We start from the raw sequence: 21003 nt of genomic DNA, 5'->3' as shown, positions 1-21003 counted from the left end.
TGGCTCGGAATCGTTCGGATTCACTCGGCAGTTTAGTCGTCGCCTTGCGCTGGCACAGTTGGCGCCATATTGTGGAGATGGAAGCGGAGGAAGAAACGTTTTAATTTTTTGGTTGTGAATGTGTTTGCCGGGAAGTACCGTGACTGTTCTCTCTCTTTCTCTCACACCCACACACGCACACTCACCTTTACATCAGCATGAGAATTTCATTTTCCCGCCGACCCTAGACTTTTTTTTAATGCATTTGTAAAAAAAAACAATTTTTAAAAGCGTCAAAACGAAAGTAACAGACGGCAGACGACACAAGGGGGATAACCCCGCATCCCTTTTGTCTCATTTGTTTTGTAATGTGTTGTCTTTCTCTTTGTATAGTAAGTCCAGTCTCTTTGCGTCACTGTATAGTTATTTTCTACCCTGACCACAAAAAAAAAAACAAAAAAAAATCCCTACCTACCTACCCTATTTTTTGTAGCCATGTTACCAGAAACATACAACTTTTTTTTTTGGCCAAAGACTACTTTTAATAAAGTTGAAATGTAATGTTTACATTTGTAACATATGTATCTCAACATAAACGGGTATATATAGTGCTAAGTTTGCTGTACAGTTATCAGGAACATGTATTTCATCCTCCACAATCTATGCAGGAGGATTCTGAACTTGTAGTTTTTGTGGAGGATGAAATACATGTTCCTGATAACTGTACAGCAAACTTTGATCTTCAAATATCTTTCATTACAAAAATTGATGAACCTGGATATAAAATTGGCCTATTTAATCATGTGATGGACACAGCAAACTTTAACAAGTAGATACACACACAAAAACTAAACGTGACTTGAGGGAATTTGTGTTGCAATTTGTTTTTATAAAATAAGACTCTTTGTTGGGTCTTTTGACAATAAAGAGAAGTAACTGAATTCACAAAATCTTTGCTGAACGACTGCTTGGTCTTCTTGGTTTCTAATAACACTTTTTTAATTTTTTTTTATATATATATATATATATACTAGAATGAATACCCGCTTCGCCGGGTAGCCGGCTTCGCCGGGAAGAAGTACTTAGAGCCGTACGCCGGGTCCGAACAATGGACCCGCCAAGCTTAGGTCCCTCCCAGATTCGTGGAATGGGAACAGCACGAAAATGATTCAGTGGCCATAATGCCATTCCTGACCATATCGAGTCCCATCCTTGTCGACGAATGTAACCGTGTTAATCACCTTTGGAGGCGAACTCCACTCAAACAGGACTGAGCAAGTTAGAGCTTATCTCTAAGCCCTTTTGAACTGTTATGGCTTCTCAAAGGAAGGCCAGTACACAAAATTACACAAAAGCCGCCAGACCACATCACAAACAGAACTGAACAATGCACAGGTGTTCCTCACATAGAGAGACACACACACACACACACACACACACACACACACACACACACACACACAAACACAGAGAAGCCGTATCTATAGAGAGATAGATGACAGTGTATTTTTCGCGTGGCTATAAATTGATTCGACCTTTGCACTTTTACAGTGAGGATAATTTACGGGTCCAATTTACGTTCTGGACACTGCGGTGACCTTCTAAAAATAGTAACAGAACGGGGAATATCCGAAGATGCCCCCTTCATACAAAAGTGCACCATACGAAGGAAGGGAGGTAAACGCTGAAAACATGGAGAAGATGAGAAGATAAGGAAGAGTTACTTATAATGGTGAAATGAACACAAAAACCAAATTCGGTTCAGCGCTGCGCGCTGAGAGCACGTGTTGAAATATCTCATCGATGATATTGTGTCCGGGGTGTAGCTGAATACGGTGTCCAAATTTGAAAAAGATCCACCGAGAACTTTGGCTTTGGTGTGTCGGTATGGGGGCCCGGGTAGCTGAGGTGGAACCAAAATAGCTGAGGTGGAACCAAAATCGGTTGAGCGCTGCGCGCTGAGAGCACGTGTTGAAATATCTCATCGATGAGGTTGTGTCCGGGGTCTCTCTGAATAAGCCCACCAAATTTGAAGCAGATCCATCGAGAACTTTGGCCGTGCATGGCGAATACACAGATACACAGATACACAGACACACACACAGACACACACACAGACACACACACAGACACACAGACACAAGTCGTATATATATATAAATATATGTTGAATTCAAAATCATTGGAGTACTGTGGGGAGTTGTGACTGATGAGTTCGGCCACTCAGCACAAACTCTAGCGAATAGAGAAGACCAATACATCATTCTTCATTCACAGTGTTTTCACTCTCACTTGTCTGAACAATGATCATCGTGCCTCTCTCTCTCTGCCTCCCCGTCACACTCCAAAAACACAACCACTAAACAAGGACCTAAACGACAGATAACACACACACACCGTCACACACACACACACACGCAAGCACGCACATATATTCACACACACACATACAAGGTACACGTTTGTAGAATAACGTTATAGTTCAGTAGTTTCATGAGAATCTTTCTCTTTCTCACTCTCTCCACACACACACACACACACACACACACACATAAACACACTCACACACACACATTGACAGATAGGATTACCGGTAATTTTGAGGTATCCGAGGCACGTAGGGATAAGCTTACCGGGACGTAAAGGTTGTTCGTTGCACTTACCTCCACGAAAAATACACCGCAGATGAACGGAATTGAATCAAACTCAAATCAATGATTGGCTTTGAGTTGTCTCTTAGTTTTCTTCACAAGTCACAACACCGACTGTGTGTGCCAGTGTATGCACCCCGGTTCACCGCAGACATGTGAACATACTTGGCTGCTGATAAGCGGACAAGTTTCAGCGAACGAATCTAGTCTAGTTTGGTTAGTCAACTGCGCACGTCACGCTGGTCGCTTCGCTGAAACGTTTGTTTGTTTGTTTGCTTAACGCCCAGCCGACCACGAAGGGCCATAGTCAGGGCGGTGCTGCTTTGACATATAACGTGCGCCACACACAAGACAGAAGTCGCAGCACAGGCTTCATGTCTCACCCAGTCACAGTTATTCTGACACCGGACCAACCAGTCCTAGCACTAATCCCATAATGCCAGACGCCAGGCGGAGCAGCCACTAGATTGCCAATTTTAAAGTCTTAGGTATGACCCGGCCGAGGTTCGAACCCACGACCTCCCGATCACGGGGCGGACGCCTTACCACTAGGCCAACCGTGCCTGTTTCCGCTGAAACGTGGCCTGGTCCAACCATAGTCAGCCATTAATAATGACACCGAAGAGGTGATTCTCGCAAAGGAAGCACAAAAAGCCTAAAACTAGTTTTCAGTACAATTAGCGCTTGTAAGTTAATGGCACCATCTAAAAATTAATTTTATTTTTGAAAAAAAGCAGTAACCACCATCTTCAAAACAAACAAACTCGAAGCAGTACGGAGGTCGGACTAGAGTGATGTCATCGGGTTCGACCAGACCACATTTCAACGAAGTTTAATTTGTTGCCTTGCCTTGCCTTGACTCTAGTGACTAGGGTCACCGCTGAAACTTGCCCAGTGTGCTTCGTCTCGGGTTCCTTATACTGGCGTGCCAATTTCCATTCCACGCTTGATTGATTCAGGTAAAACGGGGTTATCATTCGTTTGTGCTTTGCTCAAGTTGGACTGTTTATGCCACCATCAAGTCCTCAATAGGCACAGCAAGTCAAGGCATGCAGGACATAAAGCACCAACGACGACGACGAGGACGACGACGACGAAGACGAAGACGACAAGTGGGACCATGCGCTACAGTAGAACCCCCATTTTAATTTGAGACCTAAAATAAAGTCTTAAAATGGAGGTCAATGTACTGAAGTTGTCAACAGAAAGAAAACAAGTCGCGCAAGGCGAAAATACAACATTTAGTCAAGCTGTCGAACTCACAGAATGAAACTGAACGCAATGCAATTTTTCAGCAAGACCGTATACTCGTAGCATCGTCAGTCCACCGCTCATGGCAAAGGCAGTGAAATTGACAAGAAGAGCGGGGTAGTAGTTGCGCTAAGAAGGATAGCACGCTTTTCTGTACCTCTCTTCGTTTTAACTTTCTGAGCGTGTTTTTAATCCAAACATATCATATCTATATGTTTTTGGAATCAGGAACCGACAAGGAATAAGATGAAATTGTTTTTAAATCGAGTTCGGAAATTTAATTTTGATCATAATTTTTATATTTTTAATTTTCAGAGCTTGTTTTTAATCCAAATATAACATATTTATTATGTTTTTGGAATCAGGAAATGATGTAGAATAAGATGAACGTAAATTTGGATCGTTTTATATAAAAAAAAATTATTACAATTTTCAGATTTTTAATGACCAAAGTCATTCATTAGTTTTTAAGCCACCAAGCTGAAATGCAATACCGAAGTCCGGCCTTCGTCGAAGATTGCTTTACAAAAATGTCAATCAATTTGATTGAAAAATGAGGGTGTGACAGTGCCGCCTCAACTTTTACAAAAAGCCGGATATGACGTCATCAAAAGTATTTATCGAAAAAAAGAAAAAAACGTCTGGGGATATCATTCCCAGGAACTCTCGTGTCAAATTTCAGAAAGATCGGTCCAGTAGCTTAGTCTGAATCGCTCTACACACACACACGCACAGACAGACAGACACACACACACACACACACACACACATACACCACGACCCTCGTCTCAATTCCCCCTCTACGTTAAAACATTTAGTCAAAACTTGACTAAATGTAAAAAGGATTTTTGTCTGGAAAGGTATTTGCTTTGGTTGCCTAGGAAATTCCAAGTTAAATTAGCAAAATTTAGAACAAGCAATCATAAGTTGCCAATACATCAGCACAGATTTTTTAATGCTCCTAGAAATGAAAGATTGTGTGATATGTGCGATAAAAATGAATTAGGTGATGAGTTTCACTATTTGTTCATTTGTACCGACGAAAGTATAGTGTCTGAAAGAAGAAAATTAATTAGTCCCTATTACCGATCTCACCCAAATTGTTTAAAATATGAACAGTTAATGAATTGTAAATCTAAGATAAAACTAATGAAGCTAGCAAGATTTGTAGCCCATGTTACGATTTTAGTATGTTAGCGTTACATCTAGTTTCTTTATTGGTAGGTATATGTATGTAATGCATGCTTTTGTTTTGTTTTGTGTCTTTATAAAAGATGCATGGCATAATAGTATTGTCAATTTATTTCGGCTGTATATTATCGTTGTCCGCTTAATGTATACATACATGTATTATCTGTCTGATTTCTTACCTGATTTTGTTAAACCTATTTTCTTTTCTTTTTGTTTGTATGTATGGAAGTGTATATTGCCAATTTATTTTGGTTGTATAGTATTGTTGTATTTGTCCGCTCAATTTGTATACATATATTAACTGTCTGATTTGTTACCTTTTTTTGTTAAAGTTATATCTTTGTTTCAAAGCCCTCTGGGCCCAAAACAATAAAATACTTGACTTGACTTGTCTGTAAGCACACAGCCGTCCCTCTTCTGTCTGATGTTAGCATTGAATACCGTGTCTGTTGGACAGATTATTGTGGTGGATAACACCGCGATACAAGCAGCGCCTCACTCCAGTATTTGCTATGCACATTTTCCTAAAGGCACACTTCTTTTTGTGAAAAGTGTTGGGCTGATATTGCTGTATAAGATCTGGCCAGGCTTTCACATGGGATAAGACCCTCCCTCCACATGGTCACATACCAAAAACAAGTCGCGTAAAGCGAAAATACAATATTTAGTCAAGTAGCTGTCGAACTCACAGAATGAAACTGAACGCAACGCAACGCAGCAAGACCGTATACTCGTAGCATCGTCACTCCACCGCCCGTGGCAAAGGCAGTGCCCGTGGAATTGACAAGAAGAGCGGGGTATTCGTTGCGCTGAGAAGGATAGCACGCTTTTCTGTACTTCTCTTCGTTTTAACTTTCTGAGCGTGTTTTTAATCCAAACATATTATATCTATATGTTTTTGGAATCAGGAACCAACAAGGAATAAGATGAAAGTGTTTTTAAATTGATTTCGAAAAAAAAAATTTGATAATAATTTTTATATGTTTAATTTTCAGAGCTTGTTTTTAATCCGAATATAACATATTTATATGTTTTTGGAATCAGCAAATGATGGAAAATAAGATACACGTAAATTTGGATCGTTTTATAAATTTTTATTTTTTTTTACAATTTTCAGATTTTTAATGACCAAAGTCATTAATTAATTTTTAAGCCACCAAGCTGAAATGCAATACCGAAGTCCGGGCTTCGTCGAAGATTACTTGACCAAAATTTCAACCAATTTGGTTGAAAAATGAGGGCGTGACAGTGCCGCCTCAACTTTCACGAAAAGCCGGATATGACGTCATCAAAGACATTTATCAAAAAAATGAAAAAAACGTTCGGGGATTTCATACCCAGGAACTCTCATGTCAAATTTCATAAAGATCGGTCCAGTAGTTTAGTCTGAATCGCTCTACACACAGACACACAGACACACAGACACACGCACATACACCACGACCCTCGTTTCGATTCCCCCTCGATGTTAAAATATTTAGTCAAAACTTGACTAAATATAATGAACAGTCTCTGTGCTCCATGTGGACAGTTGGATTTTTTTTTAAAGAAATTAATTTTGTTAATGAAACCAGTGGCTTTTAAAGACAAATTCATGGTTTCGCGAGGAGGAGACTGAAGAGAGCCTTTCACTGTGTTTTTCAATCCGGCCCTGAATCACTGAGCCCCCGGCGACGAAAATCTGAACAAAACCGCCACTAAAACCATCACCCCTCTACCAAACTAGAGCGCAGAAATGATGGTAACAAAAACAGCAACACAGTCTGATTCAGCCTGGCTGTTAGTAATTGAGGAGTGCTTTGAAGGCAGCTAGGGGAAAAGCGAGTAAGACACTAAAAACATCACCCCTGTATTAAAAAGAGCACAGAAATTAAAGCTTCGAGTGATAGCAACAAGAATACAGCCTGACTAAGAGTTGAGCCAGGCGGTTTTACTTAGAGGATTGTTTGAAGGCACCTAGGTGAAAAGCGAATAGTTATGACACCTAAAACATCACCCCTGTATTAAAAAGACCACAGACATGAAAGCTTCGAGTGATAGCCACAAGAACACAGCGCCTGGCTAAATTGAGCCAGGCGGTTTAGTAGAAGAGTGTTTGAAGGCAGCCAGGTGAAAGGCGAATAACACACTACAAACATCACGCCTGTACTGAAAAGGGCACAGAAATGAAAGTGTCACGTTTCAATATCACAATAAGGTGATTATGAACGGTTAGTTACTTCTAACTAACTAACCACACCACGATCCACTCCCGCAGTCATACAAATAGATAGAATCAACAAAAGTATAAGTTTCAGACGCCTGTTTATGTAATAACACGCCACCTCCCTCGAGACTTCACTCCAAATATGTTCTTTTACGTTCAAAACGTAAAATACCAAGAGGTCACTGACAACAAATGCCAGTTAAGTGTAGAAAATTATAGTAACACGCTGATCCCGTGTAAAGTTAGGAAAATATTGCTGATCTGTAAAATGCTGGTTTATGCAGGTGCCATACACTCCACGTCGTCACCACTCGAGTATAATCACAAATATAATAGATGACCAGGTGGTATGAAGGGTGCATAAGACATGGTGCACTTAGCTTTGTGGTGCCACTGAGTGGACGGCCTGTAATTTGTTCATAGTCTCCACAACTGCTCCGTAGAATGTAGTGCCGTCCGGCGTGGCTACGAAGCAGGGAAAAGTGGAGACATCAGGCGCCTCACTCAGTCGCTGGTTAACCGGTTAGCTGGTTTACCAGGTTATGTCTGATGGTCCAGTTACAGCGTCCGCAAATAGGCAGCAAAACAGCCAGCCACAGTAGAAAATGAAGACAGGCCGCAACAAAAAGCACCGGTGCACTAAACATGCCAAGCTCCCCTCAACCTCCACCTTTAAACATGTCATCTTTACATATATCTCATCGAGCACGTGGGCCTGCACAAACGAACTTTTATAACAACAAATCAGCCATTTCCTTCCTTCTCTCCATATCTGCAAAAACCATATACAGATTATTATTTTAGCGTCACAAAGAGCAAATTGTGCGCTAACCTGGAAAGAACAACAGAGAGTATTTCATTCCACAAACACAGACTCGTCAACGGCGTTAAATAATGATTTATTACCTCAAAAGCCTATGTAGGTAGCACTCTCATTGAAGCGAAAACCGCTTCCTCCTTTGAATGGCACCTGTTCGTCAACAGCGATACCCCATTCACCCTCTTGCCGAATCCTTTATGCGGTGAAATTTCTTTCCTGCACAGCGAAGAGAAATTGACGACCCGTTACGTCAGACCGCATGTGAACGGAGAGAAAGTGGTCTCAAACTGAAGTTTTCCTGAAGCCCTCCTGTACATGCAGAGCGGCGCGTTGAATATCAATGCAGAAATCAAAGCGATGAAGTCCATCAAACTCGCAGGAAATATAAGACACCGACCGTTCTCCCCGGCGCTGAGTTTTCGAGTGTCCAGTTAACATGTCTCAGACAGACAACCTTGACGAAATCACGTGACTAACCCTGTCACATACCCCAGTTCAGTTATCTACAATTCTGCCTCGACAGCAGAAATCACCCCCGTGAAATCCGTGCAACACAAAATATTCGTGTTCGTTCTGCGCTGTCAGCAAAACCCACAACCGTTGACAGAAAGCACAGGCGCTTTCTATCGCAATTGACCAAGAGAAGGCACCCCACAGAGTGACACTTTCTTGATCCATGTCACTAAATCGTGACAGAAAGCCTCGAGTGATGGCAACAAGAACACAGCTTGATTCAGCCAGCCAGGAATGATTGAGGGCAGCCCAGTGAAAAGTGAATAAGCATTCTACCTGAGCTATGATTGCCGTGGTAAAGACGCGAGCAGGACAGTGTGACACAGAATCAATATTGCACGGCGTATCATCGATGCGAATAAAGGATGGGTAGCAATTATAGCTAGCACGCGCGCGCAGGTGTGTGTGTGCATCTCAGTGTGTGTGTCAGCGTGTATGCGTGCGTGTGTGCGTGTGTGTGTGTTGTGCGTGTGTCCGGTGGAAATAGTTTATCTGCTGCACATCGGTACATCCAACCGAAAACAGCCTGTTCCAGTGTGTCTGACAGAAATATGGCGGATGATCCCCTTTCAGGTAGCCTACAGTAAATATCCTACAATAAATACAATGGTACAAGAATGACCTGAACAACAACAAGTCGCGTAAGGCGAAAATACAACATTTAGTCAAGTAGCTGTCGAACTCACAGAATGAAACTGAACGCAATGCAACGCAGCAAGACCGTATACTCGTAGCATCGTCAGTCCACCGCTCACGGCATAGGCAGTGAAATTGACAAGAAGAGCGGGGTAGTAGTTGCGCTGGGAAGGATAGCACGCTTTTCTGTACCTCTCTTCGTTTTAACTTTCTGAGCGTGTTTTTAATCCAAACATATCATATCTATATGTTTTTGGAATCAGGAACCGACAAGGAATAAGATGAAAGTGTTTTTAAATTGATTTGGAAAATTTAATTTTGATAATAATTTTTATATATTTAATTTTCAGAGCTTGTTTTTAATCCGAATATAACATATTTATATGTTTTTGGAATCAGCAAATGATGGAGAATAAGATAAACGTAAATTTGGATCGTTTTATAAAAACATATTTTTTTTACAATTTTCAGATTTTTAATGACCAAAGTCATTAATTAATTTTTAAGCCACCACGCTGAAATGCAATACCGAAGTCCGGGCTTCGTCGAAGATTACCTGACCAAAATTTCAACCAATTTGGTTGAAAAATGAGGGCGTGACAGTGCCGCCTCAACTTTCACGAAAAGCCGGATATGACGTCATCAAAGACATTTATCAAAAAAATGAAAAAAACGTTCGGGGATTTCATACCCAGGAACTCTCATGTCAAATTTCATAAAGATCGGTCCAGTAGTTTAGTCTGAATCGCTCTGCACACATACACACACAGACACACAGACACACACACACACACACACGTACATACACCACGACCCTCGTCTCGATTCCCCCCTCTACGTTAAAACATTTAGTCAAAACTTGACTAAATGTAAAAACGCCCAAATCGAATAACATAAAGTTGGCAACTGAAATAATATGTGTATCATAAACCCGGCAAAAGAAACGATCAATCGTCCCAGCTGTTTGAACTGACCGCTTTTTGGTGATGTTCTTTTGTTCTGTGTGAAGTGCTGCGTATAGCTAATCTGTTAATTAGTGTGTGTGTGTGTGTGTGTGTGTGTGTGTGTGTGTGTGTGTGTGTGTGTGTGTGTGTGTGTGTGTGTACGTGCATGCGTGTGCGTACGTGTGTGTGTGTGTGAGAGAGATCGAGGGAGTGTGCGCGTGTGTGTTAGTGTGAGAGAGAGAGAGAGAGAGAGAGAGAGAGAGAGAGAGAGAGAGAGAGAGAGAGAGAGAGAGAAAGAGAGAGAGAGAGAGAGAGAGATGATGATGAAACTTTATTTTTCAAGGATAGAGGTTTAAGGCGACGCCTTTTCTTACAACCGGTCCTTACTTCTAATATAATCAATCAATCAATATGAGGCTTATATCGCGCGTATTCCGTGGGTACAGTTCTAAGCGCAGGGATTTTAATTTTTTTAAAGGTTTTTTTTATGCAATTTATATCGCGCACATATTCAAGGCGCAGGGATTTATTTATGCCGTGTGAGATGGAATTTTTTACACAAAACATCACGCATTCACATCGGCCAGCAGATCGCAGCCATTTCGGCGCATATCCTACTTTTCACGGCCTATTATTCCAAGTCACACGGGTATTTTGGTGGACATTTTTATCTATGCCTATACAATTTTGCCAGGAAAGACCCTTTTGTCAATCGTGGGATCTTTAACGTGCACACCCCAATGTAGTGTATACGAAGGGACCTCGGTTTTTCGTCTCATCCGAAAGACTAGCACTTGAACCCACCACCTAGGTTAGGAAAGGGGGGGGGGGGGGGGGAGAAAATTGCTAACGCCCTGACCCAGGGTCGAACTCGCAACCTCTCGCTTCCGAGCGCAAGTGCGTTACCACTCGGCCACCCAGTCCACATATAAATGTCTAATAAATGATAAACAAGTAAAGCAACATGACAAATAAACAAATTAAACGAACGACCCAGCAAACAATCGACAAGTAAGCACAAAATGACAAAATAAGCAACATACAAATCAAAAGCGAAACATGCAACATGTTAATTGAGGTTACACATGTAAAGTGATCGACGGTAAAATTCACACAATATCAACGTTTACACTAATGCTTACAATGATTATATGGTGTAAATGATGATGATGATGATGATGATGATGTTGATGATGATGATGGAAAATCGCAACATACATTCCACATAATACATGTAATAAAGAACATATTTTTGTAATTCATAAAGCTTTGCCAATTGTTGACAGCTACTTGCACATGTTAAGACTAGATATAAGCATCTAGGTAGACATATAATGATTATGCAGAGTTTGTTTAAAACTCTTTAGTGAGGTTAATGATCTTATTACAGACTGCATGGATTTCCACACCATAGAGCCAGAGAAGGCTTGACTAGTTTTGAACAGAGAGAGAGAGAGAGAGAGAGAGAGAGAGAGAGAGAGAGAGAGAGAGAGAGAGAGAGAGAGAGAGAGAGAGAGAGAGAGAGAGTGTACGTGTGTGTGTTTGTGTTTGTGTGTGTGTGTGAAATCAAATCAAATCAAATCAATTTTATTTTACGAGGGTTGTGGCATAAGCATTACAAACGAGCTGTGAGAGAGAGAGAGAGAGATCAAATCAAATCAAATCAAATCAAATTTTGTTTTACGAGGGTTGTGGCATAAGCAATATAAACGATCTTCTTTTCAACCAGCCCTCGCCCAGAGAGGGACTACTCTAAAACAATTACAAAGGATAAACATAAAAATAAAAAAATAAAACAAAGGAAAAAGACAGAAAAACTATTCACAGGACTATATAATATACACGTTGCAGGCTATACACAAATTCTTACGTTATGATCAAAATTGGGAATTACCAGAACATGTTTAATGAAACAATGATGCTATAATTATGGACAGATATGATCAACATGAAAATAATCAGAACGAAGTGTTCCATCACTGTGACTTTTCGTAATTTGACATAAAATGTAATTAAAGGTGTTTTTGAATACATACACGAGAGATAGAGAGAGAGAGAGAGAGAGAGAGAGAGAGAGAGAGAGAGAGAGAGAGAGAGAGAGAGAGAGAGAGAGAGAGAGAGAGAGAGAGAGAGAGAGAGAGAGAGAGAGAGAGAGAGAGAGAGAGAGAGAGAGAGAGAGTTTGTGTATATGGGTGTGTGAGAGAGAGAGAGGGAGAGTTACAGAGAAAGAGAGAGTAACGTGCATATCACTTTAACTTTTGAAGATTTGACACAAAAAAATTGCCAAGCCTTGTCTTCCCTTGCACAGAAATCACATGTTGTTATTATGATTAATGAGCCTTCCAAGGAATAATTACGAAGCGCTCGTCCTACACTAACTAATAGCTAAGGGTCGCATGACATGGTTCTGTCGGGTAAGCTAAGTTGTTTGCCATAGGAATGGTAATTAATTTAAATCACTGTCAACGGTGCTGCTATTCAAAATGCATGTTGTTGTTGGTGGTGTTATTTTGTTGGTTTTGCTTCTGTTGTTGGTGCAGTTGTTTTCTTGGTAGTTGTTTTTGGTCCTTTTGTTTTTCCCCGAGTTGCAGAACCATACCTTCGTTTCCGTCAAATACTTTGCTGTAAACAATTACATGTCAAGCATCTGTACATTAACCAAACATTCACGAACGTGTGTGTCGACACACACTTAACCATTCAATGTCATACTTATGCAAAATCACGATGTGCAGGCAAGCTGTTGATATAGTAACTAAGGTTTTCGGTGTGCTAGGTCACCGTGACCTTATTATGTTATCCGTTAACCAGTACAAAAACAACATAATTCCACACCAAGCAAAGTCACAAATTGCAATTATCTTGTCCTTTAGGCTATGTCGTATTTCATTCTTAGAAGTTTTATTTTGCCACACGTCAGTATATCAATTAATCAATCAAGCAATCAAGCAATCAGTCAATCAATTAATAATACTGCGTGACAGTGGTAATGAATACATGTGTGTGTGTGTGTGTGTGTGTGTGTGTGTGTGTGTGCTTGCTTCTGAATCTGGGCTAGGTTACAGAGTGATTATGTTGTTTAGTGTATGCAGGGACCTATATTTATATAGGTTTATGGTGTATGCATTCAAAATCGTTGTCATTGACTTGTGTTACAGATGCGTGAGTTGGTTTCTAAACCGCAATTGTCACAACGAATTCTCAACCTTGGGCCATAAAATATTCTGTATTCTGTCTTGGGGCCCTCTAAAGTTCCGCTGAGGGGGTCACGAGGGGGTCCTTGTGCCTCCTAAAAATTGAAATTGAGGCCGGTCCCTGGACACTCGAGGTAGAGTGTCTGTGGGAAGCTCTAGGTGTTTCTTTTTGACGCGAAAGATGGTTGCTATTCACAGAGGCACAGAGAGAAGTATATCTCTGCTACTGTCAACTAATAGTTTCGCGACAGTAACCTGACAGAAGTGATTTCACAACACACTTCAGGTCGGAATAAAGTCTGTGATTAGCGACACACGTTACAGACGTACACAACAAAGTCTACAGCAAAGAGTCATGATTGTAGGCTATCTCATATAACCCATGTCTTTTTGTCTCCAGTGAAGGGACTGGGAAATTGACCTTCTAGGTCTTGATGTATTATTTTAACGCATATAAACATGCAGTACGTCTTCGCGTATTAGGCCCGCATGACACGTACGTGTGTATAGAGCAGCCGACAGTATAAAGCTAATTATTACCCCCCCCCCCTCTCTCCCCCCCCCCACCGACAAAAACACATTGATTTCTTTGAGAGCTTCCGTGTTGGTCTCGCCTGAGCTAAGCTGTTGACAAAGAAAGAGCAGCTCACCAAAGTTTATCCTACTGTTTTCAGCGCTACAACCCAAGTGAAGTATCCGATAACTTCGAAGTACACGTAATTGACTCTGTGTCTCGAGAAAGGTATGATTGGCAAAAAAGGTCAATAATCCCAAAAATAAGGCCTTAAAAAAATGGCCTTTTTTCTTTTTAGCCCCTTATTTGTTTGAATGGCCGTAAAGATTGGAGATGTTTGGGTCACGTAATACACACGTTTGATTGAGTTAGTGCCCCTACTTTTCATTCCCATTCCTACTGTATTATGATTTACTTGAATAAAATCTTGTTGAAACCAAAGATTTAAGTTCTTGTTTAAGACACAAGGCCTTATGTTTTTTTAAACACCCAATGGCCAAGGGCATATTTTGTTTTTGGCCGTCTCCATTATTACTTTAGTAAAGGGTCAGGAACAGTGGGTGACATGAAAGGTTTCTGAGGAAAGATAAGCCACACCGATCAGTGTCAACGTCACTGTCTTGAGCTCATGTGCACTGTCTTGTTTCCGCACAATGTGTCCCCCCCCTCATTCTATGTAATATACCGGTATACAATACAATACAAGAGAAAACAAGAGGCGAAGCCTTCAAGGCTCACGTAAGAAATCGACAAACAGTAACACAAACTCAATCACTCCGTCACACACACACACACACACACACACACACACACACACACACACACACACACACACACACACACACACACACACACACACAGAGAGAAAGAGCATAGGTGAAACTGTGCAAGAAAGCGAGACACTAGATCTAGATCTGTCTGTCTGCATGTAGCCTACACGACTGCCAACTAGTCTCGGCGCGCTCAAAATAATAATGACCGAGACTGTCAGTACTTCCTTCGCGCGACGTCTAACCCTCTTACGTCATAATGTGACGTCAATGTAATGTGACGTCTTCAAATGTTAGAGTTTCTACCACAGACATACACACGCACAGACGCACGCACGCACGCACGCACGCACAGACAGACAAAGTTACGATCGCATAGGCTACACTTACGTGAGCCAACAATGAATAAAATAAATTCTTTGTATTTGCATAGGTGTTTATTAAGTGCTCTGTGTGTGTTTGTGTTTGTGAGTCAGTGTAGACTGTGTGTCACGGTAAGTGTGTCCTTCTGTCTGTCTGTGCGTGTGTATTCATGCGTGCATTTGCACACAATTGTGTGTGTGTTTTTGGGTGTGTGGGGGTGGGTGTGTCAGTGTGGTTGACTATTCTTTCTACAAGTCGTGTCTGTATGTGTCTGTGCGTAAGTGTATGTGCGTATGCGTATACACAACATCCGCTTTTCCCACAAGCACTTGCTCGCAAGGTTAAAAACAAAAGGCAGTCAGGATGGCGCTAGTATTTTTTCAAACTGGTACGCAAACTTTTATGATGCAAACAGTCCAGAAAAAACCGGTAGGCTGGTCATTGGAACCAGTTGGAGTCCAATATTGTTCTACCAGCGAATAAACCCCAGGTATTTCTAAAAATCAACCGGTAGTTCATACCGGCAACCATTTTTGTTCCGGTATTTTCTTCTCAGTTTCAACCAGTAAAATATCGGTAATTACCGGTTAACGCCAATACTGAAAAGGCCCATTCATACCTGTGGCAGTCTTGAGAAATCTCTTGGCTTCTTACCAGGCCTTTTTTTTAGGTTCTTGATGGCTAATTACCCGCTGGGCAGAAAAACAAGAACATATCTTTTAAATGTGTACACAGAATTGGATTGATTAAAATCTTGTGTCTGCTTAAATGTTTAATAACAGTTTACACATTTTGGAAATATGACCTTAAATGTTAAATAACATCTGTTCTAATATTGAAAAGTCGTACAAACACATACACATACACACCCACACACACACATTACATAACATCTGTTCTAAAGTGGCAAAGTCGCTCGCACGCATGCACACACACACACACACACACACACACACACACACACACACACACACACACACACACACATACACACACACACACACACCTGTTACATTATAACATCTGTTAATGTAAAGTGGCAAAGTCGTCGTACTCATACACACACACATATCAGTTACATATTACAAGACATCTGTTCTTAAGTGGCAAAGTCGCACGCACGCACGCACGCACGCACGCACGCACGCACACACACACACACACACACACACACACACACACACACACGACACCCACCCTTTGTCTGAGGAGAAAGAGAAGCATTGCAGCCAGGAGAAACACAAGAAAAACCACATGTACCCTGCGTTTCTTTACTCAGGTCATCAAGTCTGCTGTAGGTGTATTCACCTCTTTTACTGCAACAAGAAATGAAAGATGTTTTCTTAAATATACACGCACTCACATTTGTCAGTTTTGATCTGTTCGTGTTGAAGAATCACACTGAAAGGTAAAGACAACTGACGGCAGCAAAAGCAAACGTTGGCACTATTAGGGGAAGGGCTCCTAATATGGACCGGCTCCTAATATGGACCACCCCCTTTCCATGGAAATAACAAGGCGAGAGCACTCATAAATGATTGCAAGCGATAGAGTTACTCTCCCTTGCTGACTTGCAGAGGTTAAATATGTCGGGAAAGCACGGAAGCCCAAACGGTGAGTCCTTTTCCCTTTTGATAGCTTACACTCTAAATCTGACCCTCGAAACTCATCAGTGTTTCTGCACATAAATAGCTTACAAGATAAACGACACCTTCTATCGGACACCTCAGGGTGTCTGTATTGTATGTTGCGAGTGTTGGCTTTCTGTAATCGAGAACGAAGAGTAAAACCAAATACTGAAGGATGCATGGGCGCCTAATATGGACCGCCTGTGGGCGCGTAATATGGACCAGTCCATATTAGGGGACCAAAGGTCCATATTAGGCGCCGTAAACTTTACAAAGTGATTGCAGATGAATCAAGACATCACAAAAGAATAGAACAATTCCAAACAGCTTGGCATGACGTCATTAGGTTCCTGACGACATGAAGTCATGCTGCTTGGAGGTCTCGGACACCTAAACTTTATTTTTTAGTCATGGCGAACATTGAAGTTTAAAATCCTACCCAGAAGAAACTTACCAACATTTTTATTTATGGGTTGTGTGTGTGTGTGTGTGTGTGTGTGTGTGTGTGTGTGTGTGTGTGCGTGCGTGCGTGTATGTGTGTGTGTGTATGTGTATGTGTGTGTGTGTTTGTGTGTATGTGTGTGTGTGTGTTTGTGTGTATGTGTATGTGTGTGTGTGTGTTTGTGTGTATGTGTATGTATGTGTGTGTTTGTGTGTATGTGTGTGTGTGTGTGTGTGTATGTGTATGTGTTTGTGTGTGTGTGTGTGTGTGTGTGTGTGTGTGTGTGTGTGTGCTATACCTATCCCGTGTCTCTATTTTTTTCAGTGGCCAATGGACTCACGAAGAGCTAAGCACGGCATTGGACGCCTACTACTATGGCCTAGGGTTGATATTCAAACGGAAGCGTATGCCCCCAGAACAAGCGGATGGAGCGCCACTTGGTTCAATTGTCACAAGCAATGAGAGTGGGTGGATGGACACTGACACCTTTTGCGACTGGCTTGAACATTTCATCCGACATGTAAAGCCGACAGTGGATGAGAAAGTTCTACTCATTCTTGATGGCCACAAGAGCCACACCTGTAACATCAGAGCAATCAGTCAAGCCAGGGAAAACGGCGTGATCCTGTTGACACACAAAATACAGCCCATGGACCGCTCACTCTTCAAACCCCTGCAAACCTACTACGACCAGGCCATTGAGAGTTGGCTGCGTAACCACCCAGGACGACGTGTCACCCCATGTCAGGTGTGCACGTTGTTCAATGAGGCATATCTGAAAGCTGCCAAGATGAGCACAGCCATCAATGGGTTCAGATCCTGCGGCATATGGCCATGTTCCAGAGAGGTGTTTGACAGCAGCGAGTTTCATGCGTCAGCCGATGGGTCGCCCAGGGTATTTGCAATTCCAAGTTCACAGGGTCTTTCACCGTCTCACCCACCACCGCCTCCAAGTACAGGCTGCTAGATCGCCGCCACTTCAATCACTGGCTACAGAATCAGAGGTGTCTCCACCACAATCAGTTTCTGAATACTCAACATCGCTGCCAGCACGACCACCGGTTGCAAGAACCACATTATTGCAACAATCAGCAGCGGATGCGGAGCAATCACAATCGCAGCCATCCAGATCACCTGTTTCTGAATACATGTTTTCAGAATCAACGCAGCCCTTGGTATTACCACGACCAGATTTTGCAACCTCATCACCATCGGCTTCAAAACAACAACCATGGTCACCTCGGGAAACTACTGACGGACCATCACGACCATCAGGGACGGATGCTTCATCAGGTGTACCCTTTCCTTCAACATCTGAAAAAACATCGCGAAAGATGGGCGTTGCTTATTCAGAAGCATTGTTGGGGCCACTGATCCAGTCCTGCAAACTTGCCAGCGGTTGAACGGCCAGCCTGTTGATCCAGTACTTAGACTGAAAGAACATGCGGCAGCTGATAGCTTGCGAAGTCAGCTGATGCTTCACATTTGGGACCAGATTGATGAACACACTGAGTATATGGTGGAGGATGCTTTGAACGCAGACGTGCCTCGTCATATTCGTTTCCAAACACTGCATGACAGAGTATTCGCAATGGCAGCTCCAACAGCAATGGTTGGGGAGTTTGAACTATCCCAAACATCAACAAGTCGCGTAAGGCGAAAATACAATATTTAGTCAAGTAGCTGTCGAACTCACAGAATGAAACTGAACGCAATGCCATTTTTCAGCAAGACCGTATACTCGTAGCATCGTCAGTCCACCGCTCATGGCAAAGGCAGTGAAATTGACAAGAAGAGCGGGGTAGTAGTTGCGCTAAGAAGGATAGCACGCTTTTCTGTACCTCTCTTTGTTTTAACTTTCTGAGCGTGTTTTTAATCCAAACATATCATATCTATATGTTTTTGGAATCAGGAACCGACAAGGAATAAGATGAAAGTGTTTTTAAATTGATTTGGACAATTTAATTTTGATAATAATTTTTATATATTTAATTTTCAGAGCTTGTTTTTAATCCGAATATAACATATTTATATGTTTTTAGAATCAGCAAATGATGGAGAATAAGATAAACGTAAATTTGGATCGTTTTATAAATTTTTATTTTTTTTTACAATTTTCCGATTTTTAATGACCAAAGTCATTAATTAATTTTTAAGCCACCAAGCTGAAATGCAATAACGAAGTCCGGGCTTCGTCGAAGATTACTTGACCAAAATTTCAACCAATTTGGTTGAAAAATGAGGGCGTGACAGTGCCGCCTCAACTTTCACGAAAAGCCGGATATGACGTCATCAAAGACATTTATCAAAAAAATGAAAAAAACGTTCGGGGATTTCATACCCAGGAACTCTCATGTCAAATTTCATAAAGATCGGTCCAGTAGTTTAGTCTGAATCGCTCTACACACACACACAGACACACACACACACGCACACACGCACATACACCACGACCCTCGTTTCGATTCCCCCTCGATGTTAAAATATTTAGTCAAAACTTGACTAAATATAAAAATGCTGGAAAGGCCGATCATCATCCTTGATAGGAGAGGGAGCACACTGAAGTATGGGAGTGGATTTGCACATGCCTCTCCGGTGTATTCGATCTACACCGCGTTCGGTGACAACCATGGACATTATGATTGTGTCCTTCCACCTCAAGGTTCTACCGTTGAGCTTTCCAATCCATCGTCAAAAAACCCGTCAGAAAGACCGTAGAACATCCGCAGAAGAGCTCACCGCGAGCCCCTACAAACGTAAGCTGGAAGAAAAAGCGTACCAGAGAAAAAAGAATGCCACCAGGATGACCATTCCGAAGAACAGCAAGAAGAGAACAACAAAGAAAACCGCAAAAAGCACGAAGCAAGCAGAAACTGAAACTGAGGGGAATTGGCACTGCAACCTGTGTGGCGAGTGGAGCCTGGAGGACATGATCTGCTGCAGGAGCTGCAAAAGATGGGCACACACTGCTTGTGCAGGGACAACCCGATCATATTATGTTTGTGACTTTTGTTGTTAGCATTTTTTTTTTTTTACTTCTGTTGCATGCCGGTTGCCTCTAGCCTTCTTGTTTTTCCTTTTCTCTCTCTCATTTTCTGTTCGTTTACATTTTTTTTTAATTTACAGGCGGGGGTCTTCACTGATTGCTGTTGGCACTTTAACTTTTTTAAATTTACAGGCGGGGGTCTTCACTGATTGCTGTTGGCACTTTAACTTTTATCAATACACAACGACTTATGTGAGAGATGCTTTTGTTGACCATTCTTCTTGATTTTCACATGATTTGTCATGGCATGTGCACTAGTGATGGTATCATGATACTGTGTGTGTGTGTGTGTGTGTGTGTGTCCGTGTGAGTTTGTGTGTGTGTGTGTGTGTGTGTGTGGGTCGTCTTGACTCTTATGTTATACTTGATAACAAAACTCCACTCTTTTTTTTTTTTCTTTTTTTTTTATCTTTTGTATTTGCCAAGCACATCATTGTGGGGCTTTTAATCAATAACGTGCATCCGTCTACAATGTATCATCATTCATCCTTCAACATGTATCATAAATGGCAAGTATAAATATATATACAACATTAAGACATAACAGACAAGAGAGAGAGAGAGAGAGAGAGAGAGAGAGAGAGAGAGAGAGAGAGAGAGAGAGAGAATGAGAGAGAGGAAGAAAGAGAGAGAGAGAGAGAGAGAGAGAGAGAGAGAGAGAGAGAGAGGCGGGGGGTGGGGGTGGGTAATGATGGTGGTGGTATCATTTATAATGTATACTTTTTTTTTTTTTTTTTTTTTTTTTTTTTCCTCAAATTATCAAACGTTCCATGAACAAACTTCACTTCGTCTCGACTTATACAGTACTCACAATCTTCTAATGTACATTTCATTTTCCAATATACTATTCAAATC

At 41.6% G+C, this 21003-nt stretch overlaps 1 protein-coding gene across 1 annotated transcript in view; it reads right to left on the bottom strand.

Moving 5' to 3' along the window:
• The window catches only part of LOC138967368 (uncharacterized), a 33619-nt gene extending 30855 nt beyond the window's left edge, over window positions 1-2764 (bottom strand). Inside the window, exon 1 of the mRNA XM_070339900.1 lies at window positions 2643-2764. The gene's annotated coding sequence lies outside the window, so the exon portion shown is untranslated. The remainder of the gene's footprint in view (window positions 1-2642) is intronic.
• Between the last annotated feature and the right edge of the window lie 18239 nt (window positions 2765-21003).

This window comes from Littorina saxatilis, linkage group LG5 (assembly GCF_037325665.1).
Source record: "Littorina saxatilis isolate snail1 linkage group LG5, US_GU_Lsax_2.0, whole genome shotgun sequence".
NCBI classification, from domain to species: Eukaryota; Metazoa; Mollusca; class Gastropoda; order Littorinimorpha; family Littorinidae; genus Littorina; species Littorina saxatilis.
This window is presented reverse-complemented; position numbering and strand designations above follow the sequence as displayed.